Consider the following 17,044-nt stretch of genomic DNA (forward strand, 5'->3'; position numbering starts at 1 on the left):
GCGTAATTTGTTTAAATAACATATTTAAAACCATAAATCTAACGAATAGACACTACTTCGCGATTTTATCAATAATACAGAATTTATTTAGTCTGGACGAATTTCCCGATGGGAGCCCCCCATTTTTATCTTCTGTCTTTATGCCCTAAAGCCGAGAGTGTAAAATATCGTCTTGATGTCTTATAAGAGGGGTTTGTGAAATTAGAATATTATATCAAAGTTATTGTAATATATAATGACTGAAGGACAATCATAATACCAGTTTTTTTATGTATAATATTATCATTCGGCCCACGCGATCATAACCAAGTAGAAGTCATTAGATTTTAACCTTTAATATGTCATGACATTCAAAGGTAGTGGGAAGTAATAAATGATTAAATGATTAATATGAAAGCCCGCTCTAATATAAAAGTTCATGAATGTTTGAACCAGGGTATACCATCATTATTTTGATCCGACAAGTAATATATATACGTCTTTTTTTTATTCCATGCGCACATGCTTTTGTCGGTTGAAGCAATTTAACAAGCGTTTTTGTACCTTATGAATGGAATGAAAAGACTGAGTTCTTGAGTCGAAGTAAATATAAATATAAACATTCAAGATTAAGTTGGCTAGATAGTTTAATGATAATTCTCTATGAGCTACGATATCATTTCAAAATCATCGCTCAAACCATTTTTGCGTTTGTAAAAGCACGTAGTTCTCGTGAATGTATGAAACCGGAGCAACGGACACTGATTTTGAAAATGAGGAAATATTTCTTTCGCATGAATCGATGTCGTATTATTTAAAATATCTAAATAGTTATAGAATTTCTTACTCTGTACGTTTCATATAATATAAAACCAGTTTAAACTTACAATCATTTTTGGTCAACGCCTTAATTTTATATGACAATAAAAATTTCTCTTATCAGGGACAATTTGTACATTTTGTAAACTTAATCAAGTACGCGTGCTCATGAATTTAGTTGTTACGTGTCAAATTTCATGCTGATTTGTTATCTAATTTAATATCGATGTTTTAAAAGATCTGTCGAAATAAAACAAGACAATCTTAAGCAGCATGGATTGCATAACATAAACGGTTCATTGAGCGTTTGAGAGGGTTTTTTATTCGATTCACGCATAATACCAAACAGTCATAACGAATTTTCGGTAAAAATTCATCACGTTAATACTAATTAACGTTAATATTTAACAAACAAATAGGTCCTCTAGTGGTTTGTCGCCTGATTTGTCACGGTTCAGAGTTCAGATGCGTAGGAATTGAACGACGAGGGCGTTTGGTGGTATTAGACCACAAACCACAAGAAGACCTTGATTGTTTTCATTCTTACTTAGTCTAATCATTAAAATATTTTGATAAACATTTTACTGGGCTTCACTTATCCACGTAGTAATAAACAGGACGTCATGCTGCAATCTGACGTCATAACAGACGTCATAATGCCTTTTAACCGGTCCGCGCGTCAACTATTATTTATCGCAGAACAGATCTCTATACAGAGATTGACTTTCTTCTTTGTTAAACTGGCAATCAAATCCAGCCATGTTAGAATCATTTTTTAAAGATGGCTCTATGAAGTATTTATTTCAAATCAGTTTGAGTCGTTATTCATTATATTACGTCAATATTGTAAAGTTTCACAGTGTGAAGTGTTCTTGCTCATGAATAACGGCTGCGGAAAGAAGCCAACCAGTGAGCATCTTACACTTCAATTAATTTTGCTTTATTGTCATGTTGTTACCATGTTGTAACCTGACTTGAAATGAAAGTAATTTGTTGTTGTTGTTGTTGTCAAACTGCCACTTGTTTTGGGTTTTCTCCCAATATGGGATACAACTTTCTTCATTACTATTGTATTATTTCATCTACCTTCTATTAAAGTACATTAAATGTTTACCCCAGCAATCTGTATATATTAGGATTATTTATGTTTAAAAGTAAAGTGTAAATATTGTATAATGTATTAATACAAATGATACAATTCGGTAAATATTTGGGAATAAAATTTCTTTTACAATGGCTTAAAGTCAATAATTTAATCAAAGAATCGCCGGTGACAAAGACGTTTATGTGACATTGTCGCACTTCACACACCTTTATCAATGACAGGTTTAAATAATAGTACATTCAACCATTAGGATTATATTCAAAGTTTCTATGCATGCTTTATATGTCTTTGATAGAAGTGACAGATTGAAACATTTCGACCGTACTGATAATCGGCATTTTCCGTTCGTTTACGTAGTCTTCGTATGCATATATAAACTTCGGCATTATTCGGGCTTTTACGTAGTCTTCGTATGCGTATATAAACTTCGGCATTATTTGGGCTTTTACGTAGTCTTCGTATGCGTATATAAACTTCGGCATTATTCAGGCCTTTACGTAGTCTTCGTATGCGTATATAAACTTCGGCATTATTCGGGCTTTTACGTAGTCTTCGTATGCGTATATAAACTTCGGCATTATTTGGGCTTTTACGTAGTCTTCGTATGCGTATATAAACTTCGGCATTATTCAGGCCGTACGTAGTCTTCGTATGCGTATATAAACTTCGGCATTATTTGGGCTTTTACGTAGTCTTCGTATGTATATAAACTTCGGCATTATCAGGCCTTACGTAGTCTCGTATGCGTATATAAACTTCGGCATTATTTGGCTTTACGTAGTCTTCGTATGCGTATATAAACTTCGCATTATTCAGCCGTACGTAGTCTTCGTATGCGTATATAAATTCGCATTATTCAGACCGTACGTAGTCTTCGTATCGTATATAAACTTCGGCATTATTTGGCTTTTACGTAGTCTTCGTATGCGTAAAAAAACTTCGGCATTATTCAGGCCTTTACGTAGTCTTCGTATGCGTATATAAACTTCGGCATTATTTGGGCTTTTACGTAGTCTTCGTATGCGTATATAAACTTCGGCATTATTCAGGCTTTTACGTAGTCTTCGTATGCGTATATAAACTTCGGCATTATTCGGGCTTTTACGTAGTCTCCGTATGCTTATATTCTTCGGCATTATTCGGTTGTTAAGAAGTTATAGTCGAAGGATGCCGAACTGACAGACGAGAATACGTTATTGCAAGAGCACTGCCGATTTGCAGTTATCACTGGGCAAGCGAATGAATTCATTTTGAGAATAAAACGCTTCATTAAAAGTAACTATCAGACTAATAGTGGACTCGCATTTGCAAAGTTAACATCAGTTGTTAACAGAACAACTTCTTGATATTTAAGCAATCATAACTTGAACCTAGACATATGTCGCAGAAAGCATGCGAAACATCATATTTCTCTAATACAGTTAGTCTAAGAAAAGAACAAGTCAATAACACATAAGTATTACTTATTGCGATTTAACAACAAATACAAAGGGAGAGAACACATGTTTTAAAGGTGTATTAGAGCTAACATCTTTTATCGCCCATTCATTTGTCGATAAACATACACTGAAAATATACATATCTTAGTTACTGCAATAGACCATGTTTACGTAGATTTATTTTCTTTAACCACAAGTCATGCGAAAAAAAATCCCGACGAGTCGGTTTTACGAAAAATCTTCAGTTTTTGACTAATCGGCACTTTTGAAATCAGGAGGGTGTATGAAACTGACCTCGCCGGCTGAGATAACAATTATAACATCAAAAACATGTTTACAGTTCTAAAGTGGTAAGATATCTGTGCATGCACTTTATGTAATAGAATTTATATTTGATTAAAGTACACTCGGGTTATTTTTCATCCATAAAAGTTCAAGGATATTTGATCAATTTTATGATATATTACATGTTACGCCTGAATTTATCCACCTTTTATATAGCGTAATGTAATTTATTCATTTTTGCACTGTTCAAGGTAATCTAATTAAAGTTGAAAGCTCTCTCGTGTTGATATGGCACGACCGTACAAACTTACATCTCCATAGTAAAATCCCGCGGTTCAATAAATATTGACAGTAAAATATTTGCTATCAACGTAAGAGTTGAACGGAACCGATCAATCAGTAATATTTCGGGTCAATAAAATCACTCGATATCCAGTTTATAATAATTCACCTCATATCAGAGACGTTGTGAACTAGGATTGAATAAAGTACCAATATTAATCACTTAATTCTACGCTTCGATAGCAAAACCTATTTTCATGAGAAAAAACTAGACCAACACTTAAACATGATTCGTTCACTGATAAGATATAACGATGAAGTTTTGAAAACTTTTAAAGAAGATTAGTACTTTGGTAAATAAATAACGAATACTGTATTATACAAATTGACAATTGTTTCCTTCACATCTCCAACCTAATATCTTAATTTTTAAAAATTTTGTTTCTGTTCTTGTTCTCAATTTATTCAGTATTTCAAGTTGTATAAAATGGTGAATAATTAAACACATAAACTATTTGTACATGTACTTACATACACAAATATAATAACAATATAATCATAATATTACTTTTTTACTTCGATGTACTTGTCCTTTTTAGCATTTGATTTTATGGAACTATTCGATTGAAAAACACAAAAACACTAACAACAACATAAAAGACAGTACAAGTACACTAAACTTTATAATCATAATGATAAAACCCTTAATGAGGTTTTAATGGGAATTATACGACTTCCATTTAATGTTACATTCAATTGATTTAGAATTCCTTATTTAACTTTTACAATTTTCGTAAACTACTAAACTGAAAGCTCAAGGACATATAACATTTTTTATTGAACTCTTTTGTTTGTTTGTTGTGGGTTCAACATTTTTTCAGGCAGTTTACCTGACCAGCGTTCCTGGATTCTGTACCAGTACAAATCTGTTCTCCGCAAGTAATTGCCAACTCCCCCTAATGAACCAACGAATTCAGACGCACTGTCTTCTATAAAATCGCCACGGAGAACATGCGCATCACCCGTGGATCGAGCACACGACCCCGCGATCCGTAGATCTGCGCTCTCCATATTATGTTAAGCGGGTGGGGCTCTATTGCATTCTGAAGTTTTATGAAATTACCTTAAAGAAACATCTCAAGGATGATGCTAAACTGAAATAAAATGCATTGCTTTCAAGAGCGGGCGGGAACAATTAGAATGAACCAAGCAGAAAATTCAACCCTTTCTAAAGACATAAATAAACAAAAACGTTAACACACATTTTAAATGTTAAATTTCCGTTTCATAGATATTAAATTAGACTTTACTATTGTTCACATTTACGAGGGGATGCGTTGTTCCCTCACTCTTTCATAAGTCTTTAGTTTAACGACAGGGAACTGATGCTAACAGTCCTTGTCATAAATAAATCAAAAAGCAATATAGCAGCAACAGAACTGAAACATGACAGTGCTATAAATGTTAAAACCATTTTCATATTAAAAAAAAATAAGATATCAAGGACGGCGATCATAAATTCCACAAATTTACATTAGCCATAAAACAAATTCATATAGATACATAAAATTTGTATAAACTAGTTCTTACCTTCAATTATGATCCATTTAGGAGTGCTTGTTTTATGATAGATCTATGATTTATCTATGTTTATCATACCTCTATGTTTTGATATGTTTGTTTCACTGTCAATGAAATATTGGAGGTGATCGATAGGTAATGTATACTGAGCAACTTTAATACGATGCCAAAAGCCCCAAACATCGATAAAGAAGTTTAACATTAGTGAATCACTTGGGGTGATCGTCTAAACTACATAAATGGTAAATCCGTCGGCGGGAACAATAACCTAGAAATTTAGACACATTCGACAGGAAAAATATAGAGATTTCATACATGTTTTGACAAAGCTTTGAATTAAATGTTCTAATTATATAAACATTTCGGACATTCTACAAAAATCTAGTTAGTTAAAAACAAGGAAATTCACACCTGAATAAAGTAAGCTAACGGTATAAAACATTTGAAAAAAGTAGAGCACATTTTCCCGACGGAACAGCGATCGGATAAAGGAAATATTATAAAGTTTAACAGAAAAGTTAGTTTGATATCATATTTCTCACGCTTTCTATAAGTAGCTTATAATAATAAAACGGGCTACCGATATATGGTCACTGTAGCAGGTTTCTTGTCATGATGCGCTATATCAGAATGCTTTATGACATATTAGGGCGTATACCGAACAACTTAAATACGATGCATCGATATATTGAAATATTTGTGATGTATACTGGGTAACTGAAATACGATGCTAACTGACCGAAACATAGATGGAGAGATATTTTAGAGATGACCGTCAGTTGCATATTTGGCAACTTAAATGCGGCAACTTAGACACATCGCTAGAAGAATTCAGTGTCACTGAATACTAAGAGGTGACCTTAGTTAATGTTTAATGAGCAATAAGAAAACAATGCTTAGTCCAAACAACAATAAATTGAATTTCTGGAGTTGACCGTCAGTTAATGTGTACTATGCTAATTCACCAAGACATCGCTACAATAAATTACTGGAGGTGATCGTAACTAAATGTATACTTAACAACTTAAGTACGCTACTGATTGACCCAGAGAAGCTATTAGCTAATTAAAGTCTATATTAGCCGTGCCATGAGAAAACCAACATAGTGGGTATGCGACCAGCATGGATCCAGACCAGCCTGCGCATCCGCGCAGTCTGGTCAGGCTCCATGCTGTTCGCTTTTAAAGCCTATTGGAATTGGAGAAACTATTAGCGAACAGCATGGATCCTGACCAGACTGCGCGGACGCGCAGGCTGGTCTGGATCCATGCTGGTCGCATACCCACTATGTTGGTTTTCCCATGGCACGGCTCATCCATCGCACGGCTCATATACAACAACTTAACTACGATGCCAATTGCCAATACAGTGAAACTGGGCATACTTTGCAGGATTGTTATTTACATCAGTCATTGATAATTTAATGTCAGTAAGCTACTGGAGATGATCAAGAAGTTTTTCAACAGTTTTTCTGCCAGTTCACTGTAGCATCTACAGATTATTTGGTTTAAGTCTCGAGGTGAAGAAGGGTAAAGAAAAAAAAATTGAGACCTATTCATACTGAAATGCGATTTAAAGATCTATGATATGCAACGGCATCACATTTGTTAGGATGGAAAAAAGTTCGATTCATACTTTTTGAATCTATTCAGTTACTCCTTTAGACGGGCTGTGAATGGTTTTAAAAATGAAAAACTAATCTTTATTTACCCTTTTCATAATTGATAACGCTTCAGTTGTAATTATATACTTAGAAACATAATACATTCGCCCTTTTATCGGCAGCCGCGACTAAGTCAAGTGATAATAATGAAATTTTATGCAATTTGTCTGGCGCGTCAATAAATTATACCTTTAAAAAATCAGCGGAATTTACTTTCTGTACTACATAGTAAATAGACAAACATTTGCGTTAAAAGAAATTGATAGACTCTTGTCTAAAATCGTGTAAATAGTATTTCGAACACTTATTTCAACAGACGTGTCTCTGTAAACATCACAAAACAAGAAAAAAAAAACTGAAGAATGTAAACGCCTAAAAAGAAAAGAAACTATCTGCCCGAAAAATTCTGCAGGCTAACGGACAGCCGGAAAATATAAAAAATGTGCATGCGTGCGATGCGGGCATGCGTGAGAGAGATTATTTATAGTGGCAACCGGAAGCGCATATGGGCGAATCCTCCAGAAGACTGTTGAAGGGCAGTGCAACCAATTCTAGAAACGTGCTGTAAAGCACCTATACACGGAACTCCTATCGCATTGTTAGTAATTTTAGTTGGAGGAGCGCCCGCTCGAACTCACGACCCATGGTTTCGTAAAATGCAATGTACCTCATACTATTAAATTGGTCATGATTATATAGACATTCTAAAAGGAAAAACACTATCCGTGCATTGAAACATTTACTCTTACATGTCCGTATTTACCTTAAAAAAAAACAGCAAAAATACTCAGGTTGTCATAACAACCACTGTGATATATCCTATTTTAAGGAAGAACCTCTTGAAGATCTGATTCCTTGCTTTTGAGAAGGACTGTAGATGGGTTTTTAATTTCAGTGCAAAATGGGTAATAAATATAGATTTTCAGACCATATTATGTAAGTTTTTAAAATATTCATGAATCTAAGAAGTACGTGCCTGACTTTCGGGATAATTAAGCAGATAGGCTGACGACTGATTTATATTCTGCGTGTTTTCTCTGACATTTATTTAAGAGAGCAACATTTTTTTAACATATCGAAACAATGTGATGTGGTTATTATACTTTCACGAGAGCGTAGCCCGAGTGAATTATACATGTGGCGTGTAACAGATTCGAATTTTTGAGATATGTTAAAATATGATTCTCCTATATATTATTTCGATTCTAGTATGTCTTTTATGTATACAGATAGATAAAATAGGGAAACACTATTTTATGGCGCACGTATGACGCCAAATATAGTAAGTAGATGTGATGTCAACGCGAAACTGTGTTTTAATACGGGAAGTAACATGTCCCACGGAATAACTTAGGAGTGCGAAGACATCGAAAGACTTCATTTTCAGGTCTTATAAATTTTACAGGAATTGTGAAATAAGAGTAACATTAACCTATGTACATGTAGTGCTATTAATTTCAAGCGGGTAACCCGACTATATGTAATGCTATTAACTTCGGGTAGGAAACCGAAGTACATGTTCTGCTATTAATTTGAAATAATTCTGTATTATAAAATCTTCTTCGTCGCCTGAATCTAAAGGGGAACTTATACACATTATTAGAACGCTCAACCAGAGCTTGCTTGTATTCCGCAGTCAATTTCGCATGAAAAGAAATGCCTTTAGGTACGCTGTATAGAATGGACCAAAATAACACTGCTCGAGTACTTATATCTTTTCTCTTCCCTGTTCAGAATTTGGACTTACTGTATGCCGTCGTAAATGGTACTTCTACAGTGTAAATACAAACGACTTATATGTCATTAAAAATCACAAGGACCTTGTAATGCAATTTTTGAAAGTCTGTTGACATTTAAAGTTTCTTAAAAGCAAATGGAAATTTGTTCAAGATGTAATAAATCATTGTTTAAATTGTTTGCGATTTACTGTTAGACATAAAAGGAATTTAATATAACTGAGCTTAATTTGAAATAAAAACCATGAGCAGACACTTGACATTCTTCAAGGACGGCCGCCTACCTGCTAAGGGTGAAATAATCAAGACAACATAACTGTTACTACACAGATATTCTAACATTTGATTTTGACAATCTTTTATCGAAACAAAATAGTTAAATGTAACTATGAACGTTGTAAAAGTTGAAAATGGAGTTCATTAGTGTGTTTGGTTATTTACACACCTGGGTAACATATCTTTGAAAACCCCGTTTATTCCGCAAACTTTTCAACTGGTGGCACATCCACAAGACATAAAACATAGCTCATACACTGAAAATTTGATATTGTATTAGAGCGAATTTAATACATTTTTACGTTAATAACGGTAATGATTTTAAGTTATTTTACGCCATACTAACTTGGGGTTAACATTAGTAACCAGAAGCATTCGTTGGTAATAAGGTACAGTAATCTGCCCCTCGTTACCCCAACTAAAGGAAATGAATCCGAGAGAGAAGCAGTCCTAGACTGATTGATTTGATTGAAAATAGATTCCAGAGCTTCTGAAAGGAACCACATTTTATAGAACTGATGTAAATGAAAAGAAAATGGTAAAAATTGCTGGAAAATCATAATTACTTTTGCAGACGACTGACTGTGGATTTGTATAAAAAGCAGCTCGGACCGCTTCACTCTGGTTAAATGCAATAGACTATTCATTTTGACAGATGTAAGGAGAAAAGTAGCAGGTTATAGATTTTTTTTTTGCATTTAAAGAGAAGGTATTTGCTATATATATGTATCTATGGGAAATTAATTGTAGTTTTGGACCCGCTCGCCTAACTTTTATCGTTCCTAATGTTTTGTTTTAATTTTTACCTGTCATCATTCAAATATTCGCTAGACTTTCGATACGCATTGATATAAGAAAAGCATCCCTTATTTTTTGCCATACATTTAAGGTGTCTGATTGAAAATCTGGACATATTATACTATTGCTACGGACATCTGTCCGCCTGAATATGTGTCCATCCGTTTGCCTGAAGCCGTTTCGCTATGTATGCAAAATTGAACGGTTAGCTGTGAGTCCGACCAAGATCGGGAACTTGAATAATCCATATTTTGAGGAGAGAGAGAGAGAGAGAGAGAGAGAGAGTGATCAAAGGTGACCAGGTCGTGTTACTTAAAATATTTCATTCTTTTTAAGAATTTTGAAAGAATTTCGATCTAGTTCGAGCCCTTACCACTAAGTCATATTATACATAAAAATGTAAATATATATACTGGATACAGTTAGGAATTTGAGTAGTTCTAGAGGCTAGGGTAGGTATTGCAGAAGTCCACAACAACTGATGTTAGATGTATCAACATACATTTTCAGTACCTAAGAGTCAATAAAATTAGTCCATTAACATCTTGACCTTTGACAGGCGTTTGCTGATAAAAAGGCGACAACATAAGTCGAATTACACCAATAAGAAATGTATTCAACAAAAAAGATCTAATTGTTAAGCATGGAACACTGATTAAGCATGGAACAATCAGTGTGCCTTCGTCCATAAGAAGCATAAAGAATATAAAACGCATTTGATGGGAATTTTAACTGACGAAGTCGCAACTAAAACTTCTAGCTATGAAAATTACGAATTCGCAAAACGAACGACCGTGGCCGTTAATCGTCGCAAACACATTCGTTGGTATATATTAAACGAAGGTTTCTGGTTACTCACCCCAGATCAGTGTTTTTTACAGTATTCTTTCACTTTGAACACAACAATTTCAAAACCGTTGGCTAATGAATATTCTATTGGAACTTACGATGCAAAAATAAAACCATGTTCATATTTTGTATATAGTCTTCTTCCTATGTCTCAGTCTCTTGTACGTTTCTTAAAGTTTGGATGAATTCAACATTTGTTATTATGTAGGGACACAAACAGGAACAGACAGAAACAATAAGTTAATGTACATGTTTTCAACATTGTATTCTATCTATAAACTAAGTTTCAGTGCCTTTAAGTTATAGGTATCACTTGATCAATTTTTGACCTTATTATTCGGAATATTTGTCGCCATACAAACCACATATGTCGCCAAAGCAAGAAAATAAAATGCACATTTTTCATATTGTCTTCCATTCGTGTTCCAAATTTCATCAAAGTACAGTTTTTACCGTGGCAGTTATTGCCTGACTGCACTCCATTTTTGTCATATTTTTATTATATGTTGCCACAGCGATCAACCGTATTTGTTGAAGGCATATATATTGCCATCTATTAGTGTATCTTGTTTTATAAAAAAAACACCTGTAGATCTCTACTTTAAAGATATCGCAGTATCCAACTTGGTGGGACGACTGACAGACTGGTCGGAAAAATTTGAAGGGAGGGAGGAGCAAACGGCAAACCATAAGTCCAGGTTTCGCCCGAAGGAAACAAAAACTAGAAGAGTCTTTTTATTCTCATTTCTTGACAAAAAGAAGTACTGTACTATGTATTAAGAGGAAATTGTTGGCTAAAGCCGCGAGTCTGAAACAAAATTAAAGCATATAATAACCGGAGAAGATTTCAAATAATGGATACAAACTCGATCATGAGTATAATTTAGCTGCATTCTGTATCTTTTATCGGAACAATGAATTAAGTCTATTCTGAAACGACTCATTTCGTACGCAAAATAAATCAATTACGTAGGATAAGTATCCCATTACCGATGAAGGCCCTGCTATTGTTTGGACAGAGTCTTTAAAGTTTTATTGAAAACCACTCTTATTATAGGGAGAAACGTAAAGCCGATCCAAAACTGGATACGGTAATTGCTCGGTCGATTGATAATGACTATGGGTCTAAAGCAAGTTAAGCAATACGATGATACATTTCGCCTTCGTAAGGCATGTTTGGAAATAAGAAATCTGGGAACAAACTATTTACCAGTAATTAATTCTACTTAAAGGAAGTAAAGAAGGAATCAAGGAGTCAAAAGTGCTAATTTATCAAAATAAAGACGTTAAAAGGAAATTATGTAGACTAATATTTTATCTGCTTTTTTACTTATATGTACAATAACTATAGGTTTGCTCCAGTAAACCCATCTCGATTTATATTCATATCCGATAAAACATACACCCTTTAAATTGCAAATAATGAAATTTGAGCCAACCTGAATGTACTTTGGTTGTAACAATAACCTTTCCTACTTAACGCCCGTGTAAAAATCAATTTTCTGTTATTTGATCTCCATTCACATGTGCAGTGTCTCACCAATACTAATTCGTTCGAGGCCAAATCATTTATTATTTGTAGGTAATTAAAACTAAAATGTTTGCACATATTCATTATGATTGTTTTGTTACAAGGTTTATTTTCCTACATGTTAACTGAATGTCATAAAGAACACAATTAAAAGACGGTTTTACTTAATTATGCCTGGCTGATATCTTGTTCATGTCCAACAAAAAGCGAAATATAGACGGAGGCCCGACAAAGTGCTACTTTACTGATAAGTTATTTGGGTATTTTGATTTTGTAAATGGGCTAAACATCTCGAGCCTTTAATATAAAGCATATTAGCATTAGAGGTCAAATGTTGTATGCAAAATTGAGTTCTTGGTACTCTGGATGGTACAATTACACAAAATTAAATATATCTAATCCGACATGATAACACATTCAAACGCTTTAATCGGGACCTACAGAAATACCCGTAGTACAGCGCATTTCTCTGGATGAGAGGTAATGCATTTTAGAATTACATTTGATTAATGATTAATAATTTGATCTAAACGGGCCTTTAAATACTGTTTACAGTTCTGTCTCAGTTATGCTTGTTACACGTCTTTGACGAAAAGATAACACATTTTTTATTTTATTCTTTATTGTAGTCTCTTTACTGTACATCAATATACAACATAAATCATAAACATTGAATACAATGTACAATGTCAGTTATATATATGATTTATAAGAAACTGCGCCAAAAAAAAAAAATAACTTCTACTATAAAAGGCCAGACATAACTTTAAAATAAACTCATTTTTACTATTATTATTATTACTTAAAATTCTATCATTATTATCTTAAATCTAGATATTAAACATAAAAGTACTAAAGCAATGCTTTTAATAATTTAAAACGGTCTTTATACTGTGAACAAGAGATGAAACAATATATCTCTATGGCCGTACTTATCAACCAAATTAGAGCTTTCCTCTTTTGTTAATATATCTAAGTTATAACCACATAAAATGTGTTTTTTTTTTTATTCCCAACCACTTTTTATACGAACTTATTTATAGAAAGTTATCTAATGAATATTCTTTTGAAATTTACAAAGGAATATAACATCATTCAGATCAATATAGTGACATATATCAGATGCAAACTGGCAATCTGCTTCTACAACAAGATAATAACATTGCATTAGTGGACACAGATGCAGATCAGCAACTGATATCCATTTCATATTCTTGTAAGTTTTACAACGACAAAAGAATAATATTTGATTGTCATGTTATGGATATAGAGACTATGAGTATTCAGACAACATACATTTTCATGCGAATATTTTTGTTCTGCGGTGAAAAAGCGTTTACAAAAAATATTAAAGAAAAGAAATTAGAATTCCAAGTCTGTACGATTAGTTGGAAGCTGGAGGAAATGACTGAACAAACGGTGAGTCTGAAACATAAGTAAAAAGAAGAAATAAAATGTTACAAACAAATATTTTCAAACTGATGCGTGTGTTTGTATTTTTTTTTTTTGAGTTCCTCCAAAAATTGTTTTCGTAATAATAAGTATTTTAGTCTAAAACCTTTCGATTAATGAGCTCATAGGGTAAAAATTTGCCCTACTTCTGTGGTGATAGGGATGAACTATGTTGAATGTCCTTTGTCAAGCAAGACATTCTTTTTGACAGTTTAAGAATTAGAAATTTGTTGATTCTTGAAAATTCAGAGAATACGTCTCATGTGATCTATCAACTAGTTTTACGAATATGAGCAATGGTTTGCAAGTTCTGTTACCTTTAATATTGCATGATGTTGTTTACACTCTAGTATTTTAATGCAATACTCAAGGAAATCTGGTTATGGAATACTCATAATAGAATTAGATATCATATGAAAATTTAAATAAAATATCATCTGTCTACGACAATCTGGCAATTCAAAAGCATCTTCAAATACTTTATTTAGGATATAAAATACACGACTCAGATGTAGTGTAAACGATTTAATATCAATAGAAAAGCCTTTGTCTCTCTATAATGGTAATTAAAATATAACCATTTAATGCGATTTTGATATTATGCCTGATAAGAACACCTGCTACCAGACTAAAAATATGCAGTCTTTGGAAAGTAACAAAAATAGCCGGCGTGGCAGGCATCAATGACTTAAAATACAAGTAATGTCATTATTTCTGGACTATAAAATCTGGCAATCGCACTTCCTGGCGTGATGGTATCTTTTCTATCTATAGGAAATAGAAGAATTGAAGTCAGACCATGATACACTTGGAATTGAAAGAAACAAAAGCAGTGTCAATCACATTTAATTAAGCGGCGGTTGAGGGAATCAAAGTTGGAATCATAAATACATTCTGTACCTTGGTACGAAGCTATTATTTGCCTTTTCAGTCGCTCGAACTCGGATAAGTAGAACAACTCCATTCGCTCGAAGTCATCGTATAGTTACATTAGTTTCGTGTCGAGGAGACAATATGTACACGCGATTGATCTGTCTTTACTGAACGCAACCAAGCCAAACAATAGACGACTTGGTTTGATTTAGTCTGGTCACAAGAGGTAATGAAATGTGAAACACCCCTCACACCTTCTAGCACAGGCCTAAACGGAACTCTGGAAGGTCTCCATGATTCGAAAGAGTCAGAAGAGTCCAAGTAAAAAACTTTTTATAGCCGCCACATGGTTTTAAATACTTCAACATGCAAACGTTTGAAAGTTGACAGGACAATCTCCTCTTTTAGATATTAAACATCCCCTTTTGACTGGCGTCACATTTAGTTTGAGCCTTGAATGTAAGCATAAAAAAATCAATATTTGAACCAAAAGTTTAGGAAGATCACTTTTGAACTTTGAGAATCCGCGTAACACGCTACGTCACATACTGATGCAAAATTGTAATGATATGCCATACGGACATTATGCATGTTTATATTTTACAATATTCTTGGAATATATGCGCACTAGAGTTGCTATGTAAACGCAGTTATTTAAATTTCATCGAAAGTGGGTTAATGAATATTCAAATAGATTTTACGGAGCAATATAACATATAAAAGATCAATGCAGCGTCGCCCACAAAAAGTAATTCTTGTGCTTTCTAACAAAATATTACAAGTGCACAAGTGGGTTTAATATTATTTGATAGTCATTTAATATCTTTTGCAAAGATATAAATTTAGCATTTGAAATCTAATATTGTATCTGTAGAGGGCATGTGGTTTCAGACAATAAGATGAGATTAGAATTCACAAACAGTTTCAATGTTTTAGGGATAATCATAATCGTTAAAAATCTCTCTAACTGACACAATTTAGAGAAAATATTTGTTTGAGACGCAATTTAAAACTAAACTAACAACAATAACGAGAGAAGACGGTTAATAAAGGTTCACAAACTCACGCGTATTTGCCATTTTGTTTAGTTTCAATGTCTTTTTCCGGATTAGAAATACGTCCTCTATTCTTAAATACCTCTTATCCATGAGGGTATACCATCATTCCCCGTTGAATATGTATACATTTTAATAGTAAGTCACCTTATTGTAAAAAGATCAATTCTTCTTCCTTTCTTAGACTTATAACTAACATGTTATGTAGTCAGGCGGTTTTTAACTTTTTATTGTGTAGATATGATGTTGAAATTAACGGAAATTTACGAATGTGAAATAGACAGGATATTAATGTTTTACTTAACAGTCTCTTATAATTCAATATAATGAATGGCACTGTACTTTTTTGTATGTATTTTAATACTTATACAACGGTGAGACTTTAATAAACAAATAAACTAGGATTTTCCGCCATTATTGGTCAAACTCATTTTATTGATGGCAATCATTGGGCTGAAAAGAGATTACGAAGAACATGTAAATTATATACCAGAAACTCAATGGATACCAATTTACACTAATTAAATTTAGCATGCTTTTAAATAGGTAGGATTTAGTTTGACAAAACGTGGATTACCAACAGCTTCCCAAGGCTAGACAGGCAGTTGCCGTCAGAATGTTTGAAAATCTGTTGAGATAACTAACTAAAGGAACGCAAGAAACACGCCTGTTAGGGTTCTCCAAAGGTTTCGGGATTATTATGATAAATTACACAGTCAAAACCTGAGATGAGCAGTCAGTCAAGGGAGCATGTAATAGTACAAAGTTGCGAGTCTATATGAAGCTGGCGATGGAAAAAGTGACTTAAAATGTTTAAAGCATCAGACAAGTATCTGCTTTATACCTTTGATACGTTTGATATAAAGTGACATACTTAGCTGCCAACAAGCATTTTCCTACTGATCTTGAATGATACTGTATGATGGTATACCCTTTGGACTGATGAATGTTATCCAGAATTCTTTAAAGAAGTACGATGATAGTTATAGCATTTGGTATTATGAGATGAACATCTTTACTCGTATTGCACTACAGTCTTGATTGCCTTTTTACAAGGCTTCATAAAAACATGAGTTGAATTGCTTGCATCTGAAAATAGTTTTCTTTGGTTGTATCAAACACAATAGGAAATCATTGTCATGTTTTACAGCTACATCTCAAAGTTGGATGTTTGTGCACTCTTGAAATATTGCATTATGTTAATTGCTAGTAATGGGTCTCCTTTACACTTTAGTGCGCTTCGCACTCGGTGACCTTGGGTTTTACTTAATGTACACATGTCTTATTTACTTTTGATATTGATATTTCATCTCTAATGCTT

The 17,044-nt window shown here is 33.5% G+C and overlaps 1 protein-coding gene across 5 annotated transcripts in view; it reads right to left on the bottom strand.

The window, feature by feature from the left end:
• The window catches only part of LOC123534023 (uncharacterized), a 59,219-nt gene that overhangs the window by 21,786 nt on the left and 20,389 nt on the right, over window positions 1-17,044 (bottom strand). Inside the window, exon 1 of one of the 5 annotated variants that reach the window (XM_053520086.1) lies at window positions 5,500-5,630. The exons of the other annotated variants lie outside the window; for them this stretch is intronic. The gene's annotated coding sequence lies outside the window, so the exon portion shown is untranslated. Of the gene's footprint in view, window positions 1-5,499; window positions 5,631-17,044 lie in introns of those variants that run through there. 5 annotated transcript variants of the gene reach the window in all.

Source organism: Mercenaria mercenaria, chromosome 12, assembly GCF_021730395.1.
Source record: "Mercenaria mercenaria strain notata chromosome 12, MADL_Memer_1, whole genome shotgun sequence".
Classification (NCBI taxonomy): Eukaryota; Metazoa; Mollusca; class Bivalvia; order Venerida; family Veneridae; genus Mercenaria; species Mercenaria mercenaria.